This window comes from Triticum urartu, chromosome 1 (assembly GCF_003073215.2).
Source record: "Triticum urartu cultivar G1812 chromosome 1, Tu2.1, whole genome shotgun sequence".
Classification (NCBI taxonomy): Eukaryota; Viridiplantae; Streptophyta; class Magnoliopsida; order Poales; family Poaceae; genus Triticum; species Triticum urartu.
The window spans coordinates 493,102,004-493,118,753 of NC_053022.1; the positions used below are offsets into that span (position 1 = coordinate 493,102,004).

The window sequence follows — 16,750 nt, forward strand, 5'->3', positions numbered from 1 at the left end:
TAGCGAATGGGTCGGCCTGGGCTGCTGCAGGGGCAGGGCGTCACCACGGGAGAGGGTACGTGGTCACTGGAGCGGGAGATGTCCAAGTCTCTGCCATGCCCTGCTCGTCTGGTCCTCAGATCTCAGTATGGCTGCGCACAATCGCTGTCCAACGCTTTGGCTTTGCCGTCGAGCCTCCGTTCCATTTCGACTATACCTACTACTTCCTCTATCCCATAATATAAAAATGTTTTTAACACTACACTAGTGTAAAAAATGTTCTTATTTATATTATGGGATGGAGGGAGTAATAAAGTAATGTGTGTTTTTGTGAATTTTTCATCCGTTCACTTTCGTTCGGCGACGATTTTTTCTCTTCGAGGTAGTACTAAATTTTTGTGCGTTCGTCTATTAAAAAAAACGATTTGTTCATAATCTCGTACCTAGGCCAGGCGCTAAGGCCCATCGAAGCCAGCCCACTTATTTTCTTGCTCATGCAGCCGGGAGAAACCCATTCTTGCCTACACGATGCGTCAAATAGTCAAAGCTTCGCACAAGTCACCCAATACTGGGTCAGGCCGTTTCTCGTGTTCTGTTTTTTTGTCCCTTTCTCTCTTTCTTTCCAATTCCTTTTACCGTTTCTCGCAAAACATATTCCTTTTACTGTTTTTCCCTTCCAAGTATATTTTTTTTTCATTTTTCATTAATTCAAAATTTTCAACCTCAGCAGCTCAATTTTGTTCAATTTTTTGATAAATTTTCCAAATTCCAAAATAGCTCCCATTTTAAATAATGTTATGAACTTTAATTCCTTTTTGTCATTCCAAAATTTGTTCAATACAAAAAATGTTCCTGTTTTTTCAAAAAATCATTGTGTTTCCACAATTATTTGAGATTTCCAATAATTGTTTTTGCATTATTTTCTTAAGTATTCTAGCTGGTCGTTGGTTATTAGGACTTCTGTGTTCGACTAGCTAGTAGCATGTCGTCGGGTCTTTGATATATGCGCTAGAACTAGTAATCCATCTGGTTACACCATCGTACGAGACATCGACAGCCCCACCACTATGAAGATCTCATGGGCCAAACATGGCATGGGAGAAGACCGCAGCTCCTCGCTCTATCGGCCACCGCTGCAGAGTCTATTTTCGGAGGACACATCATTTCTCTCCCGTTGCTTCTCGTAAAAAAATATCTCTCCGATTGCAACGCACGGTCATATGTGCTAGTAGTAGCTAAGAAATGGAGGCACCATATGAACCGGCCCGATGTATTCAAGAATGATAGAAATAGAAAATGCCAAATGAAGGTCTTAATTTGAAAACTTCAAACTTCAAACTTTTCAGTTTTAAGACATCCTAAACAAACACATTACATCCTTATAAACATGTGTATTATTTTATAAAATTTTGAAACTAAAAAGTACTGTATGAATTTTGAAATTTTGAAATTAAAGCCTCCATGAAGCCCGGTCTTCAAAAGGACCTACTACATGGGAAATTTTAGACCAGACATTTGCTCAATTGAGGACCACACTGATCGTTAGCCCAGTGGTCACTTCTCTACCCTCCTCGAGCTATTTGTACACTAGCAAATGTAAGTATCACTAGCAGGAGAAGGCGTTGCCGCGGAGCAATTGATCACGAGCTCACAGGAGCTCGGAATCACACTCGTCCAGAATTGCTGTAAGATTTGATACATTGAAAGGAGGTGTCAGTCGGCGGGCTCACGCGGAGTGGGGGAAAAAATTGATATATGCCCATATACTGGCCTGACATATGGGACCTGGTGAACGGAAGTTTCGACGTCGTCGGCGGAGAGAGCCCCGAGCCGTGGCTCGAGATGTCGCCAGAGTCCTGATCCGTGGCCCAGATCACCGGGTTCCGGTAGCACCGTCAGAGTACGCAGTAAATGCGTTTAGGTTGGCCGCTTGGTGCTTGGGCAGATAAGTCGGGTTAGGTATTCTTCCCAGGCGGCGGGACGGCGGCGAAATCTACTGCGCCGACGGTGGCTGCGCTATCCAGGAAGCTCGGAAGTTCACCGGCGGGCATGGAGTTCCTGATGCAACCTATAAACAGGTCAGAATCTGGATGGCTACCCCCTTGCTGATTTCGCTGGATTCGGTTTATTCTGACTGACTGCACTTTTGCCTTACCGAAAATTTGTGTGGATTATCTAGAACACTGCTAGAGGAGGTGAACGAAAATAACAGCAATATGGAGCCGATGCGGTTCCCGGTGAGCGCGCCGACAGAGGTTCAGCTGCCAGCCCAGGCAGCTTCAAGTGCGGACGGCCAGAACTGCCCTGAAGACGCCGCTGCAGAGGCAAGAAGTGCAAGCAAGGCTCAGTGTTCAGAGCAATTGATAGAACAGTTGGACCCAAAAACCCCAGGCTGGACACAAAGGTACGAACGATCGCTGTTGAAATGCATGATGAATTGCACTTCCAGTAGTACAATAAGCTGATAGAATATATGTGGACACTAGGATAATCTAATAGTTTCAGTACAGAATCTAAATATTGTTTTCCTACGTCATATACTGTAGTTGGTATGTGCATCCAATTCATTTATACGAACTTGCTATGCAAATTATCTTCGAATGGAAATCTGACAGTAAGCTGGTTACTATGTTAGTCAGATATATTTCAGTTTCAGCAAACTGAACCAACCTCTCATTTTGTGCTTGTTTTGACATGGGAGCAGAGTGTGTGTGGGTGCTGCTGCTCCAGGCAGGGCTCCTCGTGCAGACAGGGTGACAGCGTTCGAAAAGACCGTTCGGCAATTTGCAGAGGATCCAGGGGACATTGTCATAGTTCCAAAAGATAGGAAAAAGTTTCGACAGTTTTGGTGAAGCCTACGACTTTTAAAATTATATTCGTGAGAGAAAGGATTTGGCATTAGATATGGAAAGAGCAGGCTGAATGTGAACTGGACGAAGTGCATGCAAGAGATAGTGTGTGGATGTGCGGTAAGATAAATCATTGTTACCACATCTGATTATTACTTATGTATGGAAATAGCAATAGATGATTTGTACTAACTATGCATTGTTTGTTTGTTTCGATCCTCAGGGGAAGCCAATCGTTGAAAATACACGGTCTTGTCGCTGTCAATGTCCGGCACTCATAAGACTGTTGTGCTCCAAGGATAATGGGTGGTACATAGCTGAGCATCAGGATATGCACAACCATGCATTGTCGCACACGTATGGACAGACACTGTGTTGGTCATCACACAAACATATTGATCAGTACAGTAGGAACCTTGTGAAGCAGCTAAGTCAAAATAATGTCAATCTTGCCAAGGTGTACAGCATTATCAGTAGCTTATTTAGGAAGATGGAGAATGTACCTTTCACGAAGAGAGCTTTGCGGGAATCTGTGCAGAAAGATAAGCCGTGGTCAGTCCGAGGATGATGTGAGGAAAACAATGGAAGTATTTCAGAGCTGTGTGCAAAGGACCCGCAGTTCACATATCGAGTTCAAGCTGACAATGAGGGCAGAATCAGCACTCTGATGTGGGCTACTGGCAACAGCCGGCTGCAATACAGTTTCTTTGGTGATGTTGTTACATTTGATACAACCTACCGGGCGAACCTCTATGACATGCCTTTTGGTTTATTTGAGGGGGTGAACAATCACTTTCAGAGCATTATCCTTGCGGGAGTGTTGGTTCAAAGTGAGACAGTTGAAACATTTGAGTTATTAGGATAATGGGTGGCAATGCACCACAAACAATCCTGACAGGTAATCAAAAAGTGAATTGATATTAGCTCAATTTCGATGCAGTGGAATGATGTAAATCCTGAAAATCTAATACACATCAACTTCAAACTTGTGCTGATCAAAACAGGGTTATGGAGGTTGCCATAAAGAATGTGATGCCTGGCAAGCTCACCGATGGTGCAAGTGGCATGTGCGAAAGAAGGCAAAAGAGTCACTTGGTCTGTTGTACTAAAAAAATAGTGATTTCCGTCCAGAGTACCACAAGGTTGTTAATCACATGTTAACCATAGATGAGTTTGAGGAAGGCTGGAAGTACCTCATAGAGAAATACAACCTGAAGAGCCACGATTATATGACAAATTTGTACGAGATAAGGCCCAAGTGTGTGAAGCCATACTTCAAGGGAGTCTTCTGTGCAAAGATGAGTAGTACGCAACGGAATGAAAGTGCTAACTACATGCTGAAGAACTATGTGCCTCCTGGAAGCCCAATGCATATCTTTGTCAGGAAGTATATGAGCTTAATATTTGACCGGGAAGCAGAAGAGAATTATGAGGAGAAGCGGACAACAATAGTAAGCACCGTGTACATGATAACAATTGGTATAGTTTAGTTATAAACAAAACGAATAAGTGATATGAGGTACTGATAATCTTTTGTTTACTTTTTCCAGGGGAGGCCACTAATGCGAGCAAATTTGGCTACCGAGAGGCATGCTGGGAAAATATACACTGGGGCTATGTTCGAGCAATTCGGACATATATTGTATGAGTGTGGTGCATATCAGGTGGAGGAGATCGATAAAGGTAAAAACTGTGTTGCAATACATAAAGATGCAGCACGGAGAGAAAAGTGGTGTAAAACTTCATACAAAGTAACAATTATGGAAGGAGGTGATGAATTTGTCTGTCAGTGTGGGCAGTTTGCACACATGGGGCTGCTGTGCAGCCACATCCTAAAGGTGATTTAGATGGCATGGTTATCGGGATATGTGCTCTTTTTGCAACGATCAAGTTATGTGTTCAACCATAGTGCTAAGATGTTGTTTTGTCCGTTAATTATGTAATCTGTTCTGGGCACAAACGCACAATCTGCCCAGAGCGTGCGCGCGCGCGCGGGGGGGGGGGGGGGGGGGGGGGGGGGGGGGGGGGGGGGGGGGGGGGGGGAGTGGGGATGTACCCAAATAGCCTCGTAAGCCGGCGAGATGCAAGAACTGTGGAATTGAAGGCCACCGCCGGAACAATTGCCACAAGAATGCAGAACTAAGGCTGAACTAACAAACTGGAAGCTTAAGAATTAGGCAATGCTAAATGATCAAGTCCTCCTTTTAGTTGTGAAAGAACCTGTGATATGCTTGAACTATGCCTAATCGAGTACTTGGTGTAACAAAATATGTGTATTGTTTCTGTCAGCAGTGTATGTTCTGAATTTTATGAAGATTTTTCTGAAAGTGCTGCTGAAGTGGTTGTTGATTATCATGTATGACCACACGCTGAAGGAGAGTGTACGTACATCGTGCATAAGGATGGTGTGAAGAGCAAAAATGCATTTAAATTCTGTATGACAACTGAATAAATATCCATAGGCTGAATTGATTTTGCAGTATATCTGCCAGCCTCTCATAGACGTACCTATCTGTTTGCTTGCTAAACTAGGGGCATAACTAAATGTGGATGGCAACTGTTCTGTCAGGTGTTGGAGGGTGGCGAGTGTGTACAAATGGGGGTTGCGTCCAACCACATGGAGTAGCTCACAACCATTCAAAGGTGTGAGAGTCCTAATGGCAGATTCAGAAGGGTCTGAGGCTGCATCTTCCTTGACCGGGACTAAAGAATGCTCAGAGGCGTGCTATGGTCTGAATCAGGTACGTTGCCTGTGCTGATTCCTCACTGAATGCACGTCTTCCTCGCCATATTGAGGCAAAAAATTGCTGTTCATTGCAGGAAAATTGCAAGAGGCTGTGTTGGATCCCCAACTATAAAGAGGATGGACGAGGAGAAGTGCTGGAGAAGATTGGGACCTGCCAACCGTGGGGCCATAAATGAGCACAACGGCTCAGTTGGAACATAATGTACTACGATGGAACGGTCCAATCCGTCATCCTCCGTCTGATCCGTCACGTTGCTAACTCACTGAGTGAACTGAGCAGTGGGCCAGGTCCTATTTCGCTGAAAAGCAGGCAGGAGCATATACCTGATACTATACAGACTGCAGCACACATCGCAAGATATATAAATGGTCCTGATTCCGAGACCCTGTGAGCTCGGGCTCACATAAGCATTTTCGCGTTGCATGCTACTTTTGTTTGGAAACTTGAGTAGAGAAAGCTTAGTAGAGGGTCGATGTTGCATCAGTAAAATTATAATCAGGAGCATGTTGATTAAATATTTCAACCCTGGTGGATTAACCAGTTTGTGAATTGTAGATTATTTTGTTGCTGCAAAACATGTGCATAATACTAAATCTGTATGTATATATATATTTGAACATCATAACTTCTAATAGTAGACATTGTAATTTGTAAGGCCGATATTTACACATTTTAATTAGTTTTTCAATATGGAAGTTTATTTATGGATTATGTTTTAAGTTTATATTTGAAGAAGATAGTTTTTTCATCATGCTAATACTTTTTAACATATTTAATCAAGCAGAAGTGTTGAAATTTATTTTTTACATGAGTATATTCTAATTGATTTGCAGTACTGAACGTATCGGCATTATATATCAATGTTTGAGAAGTAGGAATTGCAAAAACGAATTTAAGAGGGCGTACATTTACTGGTTTTCTAAGTATGAACTTACTAGTTGAGTTTGTAGACCAAGATTTTTTGTAGATATATATCTAAAAACATTATAACTGAGCACTTTTCAGGCGCTCCCAGGACCCTATCAGACCATCAACATTTTCAGCCGTTTGATCTGGACTTGTGAGCATTTTTGGTCATTGGATCAACCTCTGATCACTGCAGTTTCCGCAAGTTGGCTCGGGCAGCTGCTCCCGTAACAAAACTGCAATTCTGTGGTGAATTGGGCCAACATGGGCCTTTTGAATGCTTCCTCGGGTGCGATGAGGAAGAGCCGCTTCAGTCCCCCGCATCTCTCTCCTTTCACGCGAATCACAAGTTCATGACCGCTGCGACCGCGTTCGCCCTAGGTCTCCTCGCCGCCATGACGGTTTCCCCATGTCCGAGGCTTCACTCATAGACATCTCCCTCCCGTCCGCCTCCTCCTCATCCGATCCGTCGCATCACTGGGAAGATTCTATTTGGGACCGCAGTGTCAACGTACCAGGTGCGCATGAATATCGATGCCGGGAGGCCGAGGGCCTTCATACAAATTCCAGGTAAATTACCCTACCTTCACTACATTCCTTCTGCTCACATGACTTCTGTTGAAAAAATTGTGTTGATAGATACTACTATGTCGGTGGAGATGAGAAGGCAGTGCAAGACGCATCCCTAGAAGCTCCTTTTCAGCGGATGCGGCGGCGAGAAGCGTCCATATTTCCGTGTCCACCTCCTTCCTCTGGTGGGTGCCTTAGGTGTCTTCTCTGCCCTGCCAAAGCCCAGATCTGGCCGTGGTTGCCACTGGTGAGCCCCGTTTCTACTCCTCCTTGCCCCTTCCTTTCCATTTGTTCTTGGGATCAATGTCCATGTGCTGATATTTGTCAGGTCTTCCTTTTGAGAGACGAGACTGGAAGAGGTTGATTCATGCAATAAGAATCTTCCAAAGGCTCCGAGGTTAATTTTTGTTATGCGATCTCTTATGTGGTTATGACTGAATTTTCACAACAGTTACTTTTGTAATTCATGATGTCAAGGTTTCCCCCATAGCGATGAAGAAAAACTTAACAATCAGCATTAATCAATGTTCTACCTGCACTTGCATACTTACCATCTTTGATTGTCTGAACGATAAGATGAAAACTGTGTGATGGGGCACAATCAAGATACCATCTCTTGTGCATTTTCTTTAGCGTATTAGCATATAAAACCTCTTACGTCACGACGAACTCTAAAACAATGAATTGCGGCCCTGCTCTGTTACGATTGCGTCGCCTGACCATGGCCTCGGATTGCATCGGCGACTGCGCTAGGTTTGCACGGACGAGGCGTACAGCGCCTCTGTGGACCGTTCGGCCGCACGGACATCATTTGGTTGCACGGACGCTAGCGGCACAGCCGGATGGGGCACATACGCGAGCAGCACGGCCGGATGGGGTGTGGCGGCCAACAGCCATGAAGTTCAATCGCAAACGATGATTGATTGAGAGGTTAATTGGCCATTAATGCCAATTGATGCTCCGGACAGGTCAGTTTCATCGCCCATTCATATTCATGCCAATTGATTAATTGAGAGGTTAATCCTGCATTCCAAATGATTAATTGAGAGGTTAATTGTGTCTCCATATATTCATGCGTGCCTATAAAATCCCAACCTTGCCGCTGCCCCTTTCCTACTCTGCTCATTTTTGCAAACCAATCTCCAGTACAAAAGCGATGGGTGATGCTTAGGTTCCACCTCTGTTTGGTTTCAAGGTGATGTGCTGGTTCCAATTCTCAGTTGTTCTCTACATATATATACTGATATGTTCTCTGTCTAATTCTCAATTTGAAATGATTACAGCTTCTCTCCAAGTAGGAATTTTAGCTACGGACTGGTTGGTTTCTTTGGTTCTTTGAGCTGATCCAATGGCAATTTTAGACGCCTGATGTTAAGTCGGGCCCAGTGGGCTCTCTGTTGACTGTTGTAGCACTCTCCGTCTGGCATTAAACCACGCCGCTCCTCCGTCCTTTCGTTAGCAAACCCTCTTGTGGCGTCCGAGGCAGGACGGGCACGGCGGCGCCCGTCCTGCGCCCCTGACCTCGAACAGCGGAGGCAACTGTGACTTGCCAGCTTGCCTTGTGTCCTGATCAGTTCGTCTCAATCGATCTCCCTTCCTGTAACACAGGTGGTTGCCATTGTTTGCTGGGGGTGTGCCGTGACCATACATGCCGGTTGACGTTGACGGCGTGCTTCCTTCCAGTAGCACTTCTCCTCATATTGATCGGTAAGTTCTCCTCATCGGAACCATTATGTTTGTTTTTCATTTTGTACTACTGCCGATAGACACTTCTTTTTTGATATGTGCAGCAGTTATCCAATAAAATATCTTGTTTGATCATGTCACCTGCTACAGATCAGCATATGTACATGAAGTCAATTGTCTAGAGCACTTGACCTTTGTTTAATTGAACATCTGAATTGGCAACAAAGTGAATGCATACGTTCAACCACAAATTAAACACCTCTAATGATTCAGAGTATTTGCTCAGTTCCTAAGATGGAAAAACCTAGGTATAATCGCCCATGTTGTTTGCTTACACATCTTTCTTTTTTCCTTTATACCACCTATTCAGTTCATTGTATCTGAATATTATTCAAATAATGTTGAGCCGGTGCAGGTTATATGGATTTGTGATTTGCTCTTCTCAAAATCTATGAACCTAGGCTTTGGAAATACACATGCTGTCTTGACTATTCCTAGGTGCCTGCCTATTTTACCATTTGATGATCACAATTACTATATCATAGTTGCTGTAAGATGAGTTATAAACATATGGCACCTACATATATTATGAAGTATGATTTGATATATATTGCAAAGAAATAACAATGCCTACTTGTTCTGGATATAATTTTGTATCAGTTCACAGCTGATCGTACATATTTATTTGTTAACATAAGAAATCTTTGGCTTCTCCTCATTATACCATTTTTATTTGTACATAAGAAACCTATGACTTCTCCAACCACTGAGTACTGAAGTTTCTATATGTCTGGATTTCTCAATGGTCAATCAATTTGTTACCATATAGTTGAGCACTTGAGCAGTCTGCCAATATACGATTATAATTTTACTGGCAGGAAGCTAAACAAGAAAATATAATTAACTTTGTTAGGTACGTGGAGCAATACTAACTCCTATAAATCATGTGTTAGTATTGTACTAGAATTTACGAAGATTTGTAATTTTGTTCCATGATACATGTTATTGCATGCCCACATTATTTTTCTCCAGGTATTTTTGGATGCTTAAAAAATTACCTCTCAATGGTTTATTGTACCAGAGATTTTATTTTGAGGCATGCCACATTTGAGTTTAACACAATAGAGAATATTTTAATTCACACAAAAAGGGAAACAACAGCTACATGGGTCAGCCGTATAGTGGTTTGCATGTGCATTATAGCGACAATACGTCACAAAAGGCGATGAATGGGATTTTTCGCCCTCGCTTGCATATTGTTTTTTCCTCCGGCAATCAAGCCAATTCTGCTAGGTTGAAGGCGAGATGGCTGGTGTTCCTGGTATGGACTACTCTGAAAGCCCAAGCCAGTCTTTAGCAGGGTTTTTCCTCTCAGAAATGTAGTTTTTTCTATAAGAATAGATACTGAATCCCGAATATTTTGGTTGATGTGCAGTGAAAGTACCGATATTCACTAACCTTTCTGATTCAGCCCATTGAAGTCTTCTATGTAATGCACTGAGCCATTGGCAGTGTTGAAATTGGAGTAAAGAACAACGTTGAAATTGCTCTGATTATTACTGAATTATGTTGTATTCCTGAACTTGTTAGAGGGTGACAACTTAGAAGTTTCAGGTCTCATTTGTCCATTTTCATTTAGTCATTTTAATTTTAACTTTGAGAGGGCGCCATGATCTTATTAGGAATATCAGCTTATTTTGCATGATTAATTGATGTTTTTTACATTCATATTTTGCAGCATTTTGCTTGGGGTGCTCATGCCTTTTGCCATGCGCAGAGATCAAATCTGTTACAGGCACATGCCAACAGAAATATCGTTAGCAAGACACGTAAGCAGGGGATTATGCAAAAGAATAGTAAAACGTTTGTTGCAAGAATTATATCCTGCTGATGTGCTGCGTATTAAATTGTTTTTCTGCCTCTGAAATATTTCCTGCGTTATTTCAGTCAAACACTCCCAAAGGAAATTTAGGCTCAATTGTATTGTATTGAGACACACATATTTCGTAGACTGTTATAGCAAGATTTAGAGAAAACATTGGTGTGTCAAATATTCATGATATTCCTTCAGTCAATACTTACCCATGTACATGGCTCTGGTTTCCTATATAAATATCAATATTTGCCATCACATTTTGATACACCATATCAGACTAAAATGTATCACCCGCAACATTTCTGCCTTAGCATGCAAAGTTATATGAGAATATCACCTGCAAAAAATATATTATATAAGAATAGAGAATCGTACTGAAGATTGTCCCTGCAACATTTAACGCACGTACTTTTAAACTCATCGGTCAATGATATGCTTTTTTTCGCTTTCATGTCACATGCCTTCTGAAGGGGGATTGGATGATTTGCCCCACTTTACAAGGGGTTGGATGATTTGCCCTGTGATTGTCTCAATGACAGTGGCCCCGGGCCCCACCCGGTAGCCTCTAGGGGGGGGGGGGGGGGCAAATGATCTTATGGGGAAGTAAAGTGGGGCAAAGGATCCAATTTCTCGCCTTCTGAATGTGGCGAGGCGCTTGGCACTCGACTAAGTCCCTAACATTAAAATGATTGCCTCAAATATGTTTGGTTAAAATGAAATTATGCAAAAGTATATACACATAATTGGATACTAGAGTACTAACTTTTGACATTTGGATAAAATACTTCCACATTATTGCATCAACCCCTAACATTTACTATTGCTGAAAGACGGGCGCGGCAACGCGCGCCATCGATGATCTAGTTATCTCTATAAGGCAGTGAAGGTCTATGCGTAGCAGAAAGAGAAGTGAAATTATATGGCAGTTCTTGATATGTATATTGAGTTGTAAGAATATTTCAATTATGAAAACAAATATGAAAGAAATAATATTGGATTAGTGGAAGAAATCATAGTACTGCCTTTCAAAATGTTTGAACATTAAATTATAATAGTTTTGCAGACAGTGGTGAGGCAGTACTGACTCAGGAAGCAGGATAGGTAATAAGATCGAACATGAGTAGTACAAAAGAGTACAAAATGACATTCTTGCATCAGCAGGACATGTGTACGAACAATGCGATACAATAGGAGTAGGACAAGCCTTACAGTCGACAGATCAGAAGATAAAACTACTAAGTTGAATATCAAATTCGACCGAGAAACATGACAACGCCTTCAGTATTCTAGTTCTTGATGAATATCAGTATGTCTCGAACTTGGAATTTGCTCCGCTTTAGTACTTCTAGCCGGCCATTAATGATGTCATGATCATCAACAGAACATGTGCAGGTATGTGTGAAGTTATAGTGGGATGTAGAACAATCCCGAGGAAACCTATGCCGTCTATCAGGTTAGGCATGGCATGTTTTGGCAGTTTCTGTCATAAGGAAATTTATGTAAGGAAGCAACAATTACATATACTATAACGAAAGTTTGTTGAAAACATAAAATGAAAAATAAAGCTTACCAAGAGTTTGTTCTTAATGTTAGACTTCGTCAAAGTGTGCAACTATGCAGTAGTGGAATTTATGGATGATTAAGATACTAAATGTTGTATTCATTTAGAAATGAGTAATATCGCTTAATAAACATAATTGCATTGCCAATGTCTTCCTAGGTTTTTGTTGTACCATCTGTAGTATCAACCCTCTTCACGATTTGTTTCTATGCTTTATCCAGTATGAAATAAGCTAGGACATATGATATAAACCCCATCTTTTTATCCTTGATGGCAACGATACAATACGTGCCTTGCTGCCCCTACCGTCACTGGGAAAGGACACCGCAAGATTGAACCCAAAGCTAAGCACTTCTCCCATTGCAAGAAAGATCAATCTAGTAGGCCAAACTAAACCGATAATTCGAAGAGACTTGCAAAGATATCAAATTATGCATATAAGAATTCAGAGAAGAATCAAAAATTGTTCATAGATAATCTTGATCATAAACCCACAATTCATCGGATCTCGGCAAACCCACCGCAAAAAGTATTACATCGAATAGATCTCCAAGAACGTCGAGGAGAACTTTGTATTGAGAACCAAAGAGAGAGAAGAAGCCATCTAGCTAATAACTATGGACTCGAAGGTCTGTGGTAAACTACTCACACATCATCGGAGAAATTATGGTGTTGATGTAGAAGCCCTCCGTGATCGAAACCTCCTCCGGCAGATCGCCGGAAAAGGCCCCAAGATGGGATCTCACGGGGTACAGAAGGTTGCGGCGGTGGAAAAGTGGTTTGGTGGCTCCCCTGGATGTTTTCAGGGTATAAGAGTATATATAGGCAAAAGAAGTAGGTCGGTGGAGCTACGAGGGGCCCACGAGGGTGGGGCGCGCGCCTCCCTACCTCGTGGCCGCCTTGTTGCTTCCTTGACCTCCACTCCAAGTCTCCTAGATTGCGTTTGTTCCAAAAAAGATCCTCGCGAAGGTTTCGTTCCGTTTGATATTCCTTTTTTGTGAAACATTGAAATAGGAAAAAAACAGAGCAATTTGCACTCGGCCTTCGGTTAATGGGTTAGTCCCAAAAATAGTATAAAAGTGTATATTAAAGCCCATTAAACATCCAAAACAGATAATATAATAGCATGGAACAATCAAAAATTATAGATACGTTGAAGACGTATCAAGCATCCCCAAGCTTAATTCCTGCTCGTCCTCGAGTAGGTAAATGATAAAAACAGAATTTTTGATGTGGAATACTACCTAACATAATTTTCAATGTAATTCTCATTATTGCGGCATGAATGTTTAGATCCAAAAGATTCTAGACAAAGGTTTAATATTGACATAAAAATAGTATTACTTGAAGCATGCTAACCAAGCAATTATGTCTTATCAAAATAACATTGACAAAGAAAGCTTATCCCTACAAAATCATATAGTTTGGCCATGCTTCATTTTCGTCACACAAAATGCTCCCATCATGCACAACCCCGATGACAAGCCAAGCAATTGTTTCATACTTGGCTTTTTCAAACTCTTTCAACTTTCACGCAATATATGAGCGCGAGCCATGGACATAGCACTATGAGTGGAATAGAATATGATGATAGAGGTTGTGTGAGAAGACAAAAAAAGTCTCACATTGACGTGGCTAATCAACGGGCTACGGAGATGCCCATCAATTGATGTCAATGCAAGGAGTAGGGATTGCAATGCAACAGATGCGATGCACTAGAGCTATAAATATATGAAAGCTCAACAAAAAGAAACTAAGTGGGTGTACATCCAATTTTCTTGCTCACGAAGACCTAGGGCATTTTGAGGAAGCCCATCATTGAAATATACAAGCCAAGCTATATAATGAAAAATTCCCATTAGTATATGAAAGTGACAAAATAAGAGACTCTCTATCATGAAGATCATGGTGCTACTTTGAAGCACGAGTGTGGAAAAGGGATAGTAACATTGCCCCTTCTCTCTTTTTCTCTTATTTTTTTGTTTGAGCTTCTTTGGCCTCTTTTTTTATTTTTATTTTTCGTCCGGAATCTCATCCCAACTTGTGGGGGAATCATAGTCTCCATCATCCTTTCCTCACATGGGACATTGCTCTAATAATGAAAATCATCACACTTTTATTTACTTACAACTCGATACTTCGAACAAAATATGACTCTATGTGAATGCCTCCGGCGGTGTACCGGGATGTGCAATGAATCAAGAGTGACATGTATGAAAGAATTATGAAGGTGGATTTGCCACAAATACGATGTCAACTACATGATCATGCAAAGCAATATGACAATGATGGAGCGTGTCATAATAAACAGAACGGTGGAAAGTTGCATGGCAATATATCTCAGAATGGCTATGGAAAATGACATAATAGGTAGGTATGGTGGCTGTTTTGAGGAAGATATAAGGAGGCTTATGTGTGATAGAGCGTATCATATCACGGGGTTTGGATGCACCGGCGAAGTTTGCACCAACTCTCGAGGTGAGAAAGGGCAATGCACGGTACCGAAGAGGCTAACAATGATGGAAGGGTGAGAGTGCGTATAATCCATGGACTCAACATTAGTCATAAAGAACTCACATACTTATTGCAAAAATCTGCAAGTCATCAAAACCAAGCACTACGCGCATGCTCCTAGGGGGATAGATTGGTAGGAAAAGACCATTGCTCGTCCCCGACCGCCACTCATAAGGAAAGCAATCAAAGAACACCTCATGCTTCAAATTTGTCACACAACGTTTATCATACGTGCATGCTACGGGACTTGCAAACTTCAACACAAGTATTTCTCAATTCCACAATTACTCAACTAGCACGACTCTAATATTACCACCTTTATATCTCAAAACAACTATCAAGTATCAAACTTCGCATATTATTTAATGCACTCTATATGAAAGTTTTTATTATACCCATCCTAGATGCCTATCATATTAGGACTAATTTTGTAGCCAAAGCAAATTACCATGTTGTTCTAAAAGACTCTCAAAATAATTTAAGTGAAGCATGGGAGATAAATAATTTCTATAAAATAAAACCACCACCGTGCTCTGAAAAGGTATAAGTGAAGCACTAGAGCAAAATTAATCTAGCTCAAAAGATATAAGTGAAGCACATAGAGTATTCTAATAAATTCCGATTCATGTGTGTCTCCCCAAAAGGTGTGTACAACAAGGATGATTGTGTTACACTAAAAAGCAAAGACTCAAATCATACAATACGCTCCAAGCAAAACACATATCATGTGGTGGATAAAATATAGCCTCAAGTAAAGTTACCGATAGACGAAGACGAAAAAGGAAGATGCCTTCCGGGGCATACCCAATCTTAGGCTTTTGGTTGTCCTTGATTTTTACCTTGGGGTGCCTTGGCCATCCCCAATCTTAGGCTCTTGCAACTCCTTGTTCCAAAATCCATCAAATCTTACCCCAAAACTTAAAAACTTCACAACACAAAACTCAACAAAAAATCTCATGAGCTCCGTTAGTATAAGAAAGCAAACCACCACCTTAAGGTACTGTAATGAACTCATTCTTTATTTACATTGGTGTTAAACCTACTGTATTCCAACTTATCTATGGTTCATACCCCCCGATACTAGCCATAGATTCATCAAAATAAGCAAACAACACAAGAAAAACAGAATCTGTCAAAAACAGAACAGTCTGTAGTAATCTGTAGGTTTCGAATACTTCTGTAACTCCAAAAATTCTGCAAAATTAGGAAGGCCTAAATAATTTGTATATAGATCTACTGCAGTTGGAATTTATATTTTATCGCTCTTTGGTAAAAAATGAAAATTATTCTCATGAGCGCAAACGTTCTGTTTTTTACAGCAAGATCAAACAATAATCACCCAAGAAGATCCTAACGGCTTTACTTGGCACAAACACTAATTGAAACATAAAAAACACAATAATAATAGAGGATGGATGATTTATTTATTACTAAAAAGGAACAAAAAGCAAGGAACAAAAATAAAATTGGGTTGCCTCCCAACAAGCGCTATCGTTTAACGCCCTAGCTAGGCATAAAAACAAGAATAGATCTAGGTATTGTCATCTTTGGTATGCAATCCATAAGTAGCTTTCATAATTGATTCATAAGGCAATTTAATTTTCTTTTTAGGAAAGTGTTCCATGCCTTTCCTTAACAGAAATTGGAATCTAATATTTCCTTCTTTCATATCAATAATTGCATCAATCGTTCTAAGGAAAGGTCTACCAAGAATAATAGGACATGTAGGATTGCAATCTATATCAAGAACAATGAAATCTACGGGCACATAGTTCCTATTTGCAACAATAAGAACATCATTAATCCTTCACATATGTTTCTTAATGGTGGAATCTGCAAGATGCAAATTTAAAGAACAATCATCAAATTCTCGGAAACCTAGCACATCACACAAAGTTTTTTAAATCGTGGAAACACTAGCACCCAAATCACAGAAAGCATAACATTCATGATCTTTAATCTTAATTTTAATAGTAGGTTCCCACTCATCATAAAGTATTCTAGGGATAGAAACTTCTAATTCAAGCTTTTCTTCATAGGATTGCATTAAAGCACCAATGAT

The 16,750-nt window shown here is 41.0% G+C and overlaps 1 long non-coding RNA gene across 11 annotated transcripts; it reads left to right on the forward strand.

The window, feature by feature from the left end:
* The first annotated feature begins 1,707 nt into the window (after positions 1 to 1,707).
* LOC125521740 lies at positions 1,708 to 10,940 on the forward strand. Of its 11 annotated transcripts, XR_007289417.1 has the most exons (12): positions 1,712 to 2,057; positions 2,159 to 2,383; positions 2,684 to 2,948; positions 3,052 to 3,726; positions 3,833 to 4,279; positions 4,379 to 4,511; positions 5,398 to 7,051; positions 7,121 to 7,298; positions 7,380 to 8,019; positions 8,198 to 8,246; positions 8,335 to 8,758; positions 10,476 to 10,931. It is a non-coding gene; the product is annotated as an uncharacterized LOC125521740 (long non-coding RNA). The 11 variants fall into 11 exon arrangements; XR_007289425.1 differs by having other exon boundaries at positions 1,710 to 2,057; positions 5,398 to 5,569; positions 5,661 to 7,051; positions 7,380 to 8,758; positions 10,476 to 10,936; XR_007289403.1 differs by having other exon boundaries at positions 1,711 to 2,057; positions 7,380 to 8,246; positions 10,476 to 10,934.
* The last annotated feature ends 5,810 nt before the right edge of the window (positions 10,941 to 16,750 follow it).